Source organism: Vombatus ursinus, unplaced genomic scaffold (genome assembly GCF_900497805.2).
Source record: "Vombatus ursinus unplaced genomic scaffold, bare-nosed wombat genome assembly UNPS02014847.1, whole genome shotgun sequence".
Lineage (NCBI taxonomy): Eukaryota > Metazoa > Chordata > Mammalia > Diprotodontia > Vombatidae > Vombatus > Vombatus ursinus.
In genome coordinates this window covers 16,174,324-16,181,443 of record NW_020954625.1, presented here as the reverse complement: position 1 = coordinate 16,181,443, position 7,120 = coordinate 16,174,324, and positions in this window count along the sequence as shown.

Below are 7,120 nucleotides of genomic sequence, written 5' to 3'. Positions count from 1 at the left end.
ATCTGACCCACATGCAAATTGGTGCATAGTGTAATGCATGAGAGGCACAAGTTAAGGGCTCTGTGATGTCAAAGTGGGAAAGGTCCTTACTGACTGGGAGGACTCAGGGAAGAGGCTGTATGTAAGCTGGGCTTTAAAGAGTCAACAGGAATTTAAGAGTCTTCTCCACAGTGGACCACAGTATCATAGATTCTGAGCTGGAAGGGACCTTATAGGCGACAGAGTTCAACATCCTTTTTATAGATGGGGAAACTGAGGCCCAGAGAGGCTGAGTGCTTTACCTAAGGTCACAAAGGTAGTGTTACAGGGCCAATATTTGAACCTGGGCCCTCTGACCAAATCTAGCATTCTTTTGCCTGCTCTTTTGTTAGTAACTGTTGAGTTGATCAAGGACGGACACTGTATGGTTTAGATGACAGATGTCCAGGAATTCAGAGAAAGGAGAGCTCATTGTGGGTTAGAGCAGTTAATTTTAGTGCAGTATATATGCTTTTTTTTTCGTGGGGGGTGGGGAGGAAGTAGAAGGTAAGGTGGAGAATCTTGGCTCTTACTTCTCACCATTCCACGTCTATATTTGTCATATATCCTATTCCTAGAATTCCTTTGTGAATTCAGCTTTTGTCCATTTAAGAATCTCATTTATTTAGCAGTATCATTACGTAAGAGCAGAGCGCTAATGAGTTCAAGGACGGAGACTCAATCTTTCAAGTCCATTCATGGGGCCTTAGTTTTGCTCTGTTCCACCAGCAATAGTGACTATCCATTGTGGGAAGAGTAGGGCTCATTGCCTGGAGAGCACTAAAGGAGTGTGGATGGCTCAGTGGCTCAGTGAGAATCCATCCCCACTGCTCAAAAACCAACTCAGGGTGGATGCCCCCAAAATGGTGGGTCAGTCATATCATCTTTACATGCCCAGGTGAAGATTACAATTTCCTAGCTAAGATCACAATTTGGCATGGAATAGGAGTTGCCCTTCTCAACATCTTACAGGATGTAAATTCATTTCTCATTCTGTCTGGAGAAGTCCTGATTATGAGAGCAGAGTTTTCAATCCCCCATAACCTTGATTAGATCCCAAATAAACCCAGTCTGGTGGAGGCTAAAAAACACCAGCTCTGGCATCAGACCTAGGTTCTAATCCTAGCTCCACTATCTACTAACTGTATGACTTTAGGCAAATATATATTTTTTAATATCTTTGTTTTTAAGGGCCTCAGTTTCTCAGCTTTTGACCAGATGGTTGCTAAGGTTTTTTTTTTCTTCCAGTTTACAAGTCTATGATTTGAGATAGTCAGGTGTGCTAGAGGATCTGGTCTGTCCTTCAACTTAATTCTCCTTGTGACTTCAAATGTTAGAAAATCCCATTGCTAGAGTGGCATGGGACGACATCTAAATAAAGAGTTAGGGGATCTGAGTTCTAGTACTCCCTCATCTCTAATTAGCTGTATGACTTTGGGGAGTCACTTCTATATTTCATAGTTGAAGAAACTGAATTAGGAGGTTAAGTGGCCTGCCCAATTGTCAGAAGCAGGCTTTGAACCCACATTTTTCCTGTCTCCAAGTCTAGCACCCTATCCACTGTGACATACTTTCTCAAGAATTACTTTTATAATATTCTCAACAAGTGATCTTACAGTCTTGGATTCACAACTTCAGTGGAGATACTCACTACGTCCACAGGCTTTAGCCAACTCTGGTTTAGCTTTAATTGTTAGGAAGTTGATAATGATGTCAAACCTAAATCTGCCTCTCTATACCTTCCACCCATCGGACCTGGTTCTGCCGTCCGGGGCCAATCTGAATAAAGCTAATCCTTCAATAGGGTAGCCTTCCAGACACTTGAATGCAGGTATAATGTCCTATCTTCACCCCATCTTTTACATTTACTCTGCTCCTGTCTGAACATCCTTATTTCCTTCAAATGATCTTTGTAGAGCATGGCCTATCATTCCCTCACCTCCTGGTGGTCATCCTTTTCCGGACTCGTGGGGTTGAAACCACCTCATCTATTTTTAGTCTAAATACCTTAACTGGGGGAGAACAGGTCCTAATCAACCAACCAATTAGTCAATCAATCAATCATAAGCTTTAGACCAAGTGAGAAATTCCCTGAAACCAGAGTTATATGTGCTTTCTAAGTCTGAGCCCACTTTCCCCTGGATGCTGTATGTACTTGTGGGAGATTATGTCGCAGACTTTGATTGTTGGGTTAAATTGTTCCTACTATAACACCTTAGTAAACACCCCTTTCTAAAAGCTACTTAAGGCTGGCTGACTAAATTGCGTCTCATGTGATAATCTATAGAAGAAGCATACTGGTGGGGGGAAGCTGATGCTATGAGAGAATCACCCTTGTCTCCACAAGGATACTCCCTAGGACACTGAGGGGGAGACGGATCTGGGGATCCATCCCTAGATATATTCACACAAGTTCTGGGGATCCAGCTCCTCAGTGAAAATGGAATCTGCAGTAAGTATCTTCAGAGAGACGTGGACTACAGCTTTATCATTCCTAAAGTATAGTTCAGAGTACTGTGGCACATAGTTGTGGTCTGACCTGGGCAGGGTCCAACAAATCTGTTACTTTCCTAGACCTGGATATTATTATGCCTCTCTTCATGGAGCCTAAGGGCTCATTAGATCTTTGGGCTTCTATATCACACTACTGCCTCATACTGAATTTGTAGCCCATAAAACCTCTTTTTCACGGGGAGGGGGAGAGGAAAGGAAACAAGCATTTTTTTTTTTTTTTACAATGCCTACTATATGCTATGCCCTGAGCAAATATTATCTCAAAGGAGCAGTTGTCTAGTTAAAACTTACCCATTATATACTTAGGAAGCTGATTTTTGGAATCCAAATGTAAATGCAGCCACCTACCTGTCCCAACTTCATTTAATTTGATTTGGCCCATGATTCTAGCCTGTTAGGATTTTTTTGGACTATTCCAGACTATTCCATCCAACTCATTAGCTAGTGTGTCATTTGCAAATATGCTAGGTTTAACCACCAGGTGGTGCTGCTGCTACTAAGCTGATCCTATTCACTATAATAACCAGGAACTGAGAAAACCCCTGCTCACTCTGAGGGTTGTATACCAACACCAGAGAAAGGAAGGAGAAGTACCAATGTTTACTGGTCCAGAGAATTGGCAACCCCTGCCCTTTAAGCCTGTCTCTTTCTTTGTGGCAGCTTTCATGTTGTTAGCCTATGGGGTGTGGTCAATGTGGATTTATATAAGCAGCATCACTATTGAGTCCCAAATCAATAGGGGTCGTCATAGGCTTCATGAATCAGAGCTGATTGAAGAAATGGATTTTGAGCTGGGTTTTCCAAATAGGCCACAGATAGATCCCTTGTAACAGAAGCATGCCATTTCTGCTTCTATTCAAGTCACTGATAAAAACAAAACAAAACATTTCAGTTGTTTTCAGTCATGTTTGACTCTCTGTGACCCCACTGGGAATTTTCTTGGCAAAGATACTAGAATGGTTTGCCATTTCCTTCTACAACTCATTTTACAGATCAGGAAACTGAGGCAAGCAGGGTTAAGTGACTTGGCCAAGGTCACACGGCTAGAAAATGTCTGAGTCCGGATTTGAACTCAGGTGTTCCTGATTCCTGGCCTAGCATTCTATCCACTGTACCACCTAGCTGTCAATTGATAAAAATACTTTATAACAAAATATTTTTATTATTCAGAAAATACTTTATAATAAAATACTTTTATTATTGATAAAAATACTTTATAATAAAAAATCCACCAAATTTGATGAGTGCTATCTTTGCCTTGATTCAAGTAATTGGTTAAATGTTTAAAAGGCACATGGCCAAGCACAGATCCCTGGACCACTGGAGAACTCTTTCCAACTTGAGCTTGAACTATTAATGTCTGCTGTTTGCACATGGTCATTCAACGAACTCCAAGTCCACCTAGATATGTGTGACATCTCTTAGCACACGTCTCTATCTTATTCATAAATCTAGCATGAGACTTTGCTTTATCTTGCCTCTCTGATCAAAACCACCAAAAATAAGTAGTCTCCAACCAAGTAAAACAAAATATTTCTGCACTCCCTCAAAACTTCCACCCATCTATTTTTCTTTTAGGATTTATCTTTTTAAACTGGAAAGGGGATGTTCTCTTAATTCCTAGTTATAGAATGCTAGAGCTGGAAGGATCCAAGCCCAGCATTTTAGAAATGAAAAAAACTGAAGCCTAAAAATTCAATAACATTCAGAAAACACGTATTTGGCACTTTCTCTGTATAGAGCATTGTGCTATGCACTAAGGAAGATACAAAGATTGAAAAAAATAACAGCATAGTCCTGCCCTCAGAGAGTTTATAGTCTAATAAGGGCAGGCAAAGATAGGTCTATTTAACCACTAGATGGCACTGTTTGCCACTAAGTCGAACCTATTCACAAAAGATCAGGGCTTGGGAAGTTCACCCTAGCATTACGCACTCCATCCCATACTAACTAGAGTGCTAGGGAAATGCCAAGATCTCTATGGTTCTCAGAAATTGGATGACCTTCTTCCATCCCCCAGCTCCTTCTCTCTCTGGGTGGCCATGCTCCATGTAAAAAAATGAAATTTCATTTATTTCCCTGGTCAATCATTTATTTTTTCCCCTTATACCAAATAGGTTTAGTCAGGCCAAACAAATTCCCAGATAGGTCACGTGCAAACATATGCATTTCATTCTGCACATCAGTCCAACTCCTCCCTGTCAGGAGGTAGGTAGCATGCTTCAGCCTCTCCTCCAGAGTCATGATTGATCGTTGCCTCGATAAGAGTTCTGAATTCTTTGGAAATCATTCATTTTTATAGTGTTGATGTGAAATATAAATTGTTCTGCTGCTTCTGCTCACTTCACACTGCTTTAGTTCACCCAAGTCTTGCCAGGTTTCTCAGAAATTGTCTTTTGCATAATTTCCGACAGCACAATAGTATCCTATTCTATTTCTATATCATGATTTGTTCATCCATTCCTCACCTGATGGGCACCCCCTTAGTTTCTAATTCTTCGACACTACAAAAAGAGCAGCCTTCAATATATTTTCACACATCAGTCCTTTTCCTCCTTCTTTGTTTGATCTCTTTCCTCCATTGTTAGTTTTGACTCGCTTAATCTGGACTAGCTGTTGAGATCCCACCTACAAAAAACTCTGACCCCTCTGTGAATCTGCTATATTTCATTGAGCGCTAATTGTGTGACCTTGTCATAAGCTGTCCTTGCAAGCAAATAGACATTCACGCATTCTGTATACAGTGATTTACTCTTTACCGTTGAATGTATAAAAGAATTAAAATAATACACAATAGGACATCAATTGCATGCTTACAGCTTCTCCCAGATTCCGGCCAGCTTTAGCTGGTTATAGCCCTGCTCTAAACCCCGGAGGCTCAGGTTCTGGTCTCACTGCCAGCCATTCTACTCCCTGGAAGAGAGCAACGTACCTTTTAGCTTGTTTTAGTCTCCTTCACTTTATCTTCTGGGAATGAGCAAAAGAAAATAGGTAATATAAAGAAGATCCCAACCGATGTTTGACTCACAGAATGAAGGACTCAGGAACCCTGGTTCTTGGGACAGAGCTCCTCTTTGAGCCTTGGAGACATAGTGTGGGGAGAGGCTTGAGGTGGAAGGCTCTGCTCTGGTCATGCCTCCAACCTCACTGCTGACCAGCTCTGGCCCAAAGGCATCCATCCCAGTCTCCTAAAGGGGAAATGTTTCAGGGCCAGAGTGAACCTTCTCCATTTCTGTAGACGTTTTACCTCCTTCTCCCCATGTCCTTCTAACCCTTCTGTCTCTCCTTGAGTTCAAGTGCCCAATATGACCAAAAACTGTTAGGTCCCTCTTGGTTTCTAAGTATGATACAAAGCAGACTATGATAAGGTCAAAAGAGAGAGAGCCGGACAGAGGGCATTAGGAAGATTTGAAAAGGGTGAGGTGGATGGAAGAGTAGTAGGAGAGAATGGTTCGTGGAGAAAGTGAAGTGATTGACTCAGAGTCATGAAACCCCTTGGAGGCACAACCACGTTATCTGGGAGTGTGGTCATGAGATCACGAAGAATAGGAGGTGGGGGAAGAGAAGGAACTTCTATACAGTAGTGGAGGCAGCTGGTGGCAAAGTGGATCAAGCTCTAGGCCTGGAGTTAGGAAGACCCGAGTTCTTCACATCCAGCCTCAGGCACTTACTAGTTGTGTGATCCTGGACAAGACACTAAAAAAAAACCCCTCCCCCACCCCTGTTTGCCTCAGTTTCCCCATCTGTAAAATGGGGATAATAACAGCACCTACCTGCCAGGGTTGTTGTGAGGATCAAACAAGATGCTATTTTAAGAGCACTTAGCACATAGTAGGTGCTTAATAAATGCTTCCTTTTTTTTTTTTTTCAGAATAATAGGTAGCATTTTTCATAGCACTTTAACTTTGCAAAGGGTTTTGTATCCATGATCTCATGTGTTTATTATTTGTTATGTGACCCTGGGGTAAGTCTCTTCACTTTTTTAGGCCTCAGTTTCCCGACCAGACAGGCAGCAAATTGCTGTGCCCCGTCAAAGCCCCAGCCTTTCCCTCTAGTTCTCAGCAAGGTTCTGCGCTTGTTTGCATACTGTCTCCCCCACTGGACACTCCTGGAGAGCCGGGACTGTCTTTGACCTTTCTCTGTATCCCCAGCCCTTAGCATAGTGCCTCACACATAATAGGCGCCTAATAAATGTTTGCTGACTTTCTGCTACATGTCATACCACCTCTAAGGATGTGTGTAAGTCCACTGAGGTAGGAGGCATGGTTTTTGATGTAAGTGTGTGAGCTTCTGAATGGAGGGTAATGGGGATACTGATGCGTGTGTTTGTGATTGTCTGGGTGATGTGTATTTTCGGTGGAGGTGCGGATAGGGCTGTGTTCATGTCCATTGGAGGAGGGTCAGGATAGGTGGGATGTTTGCATGCCCGGGGTCTTTGCGTTGGTTTGGCAGGAGGTGGGAATGTGTATGTGTGTGTGTATGGAGATGTGTGTGTGTGTGCGTCTGTGGTGTGTGTGTGGGGTGTGTGTGTGTGTGTGTGTGGTGTGTGTGGTGTGTGTGTGTGTGTGTGTGGTGTGTGTGTGGTGTG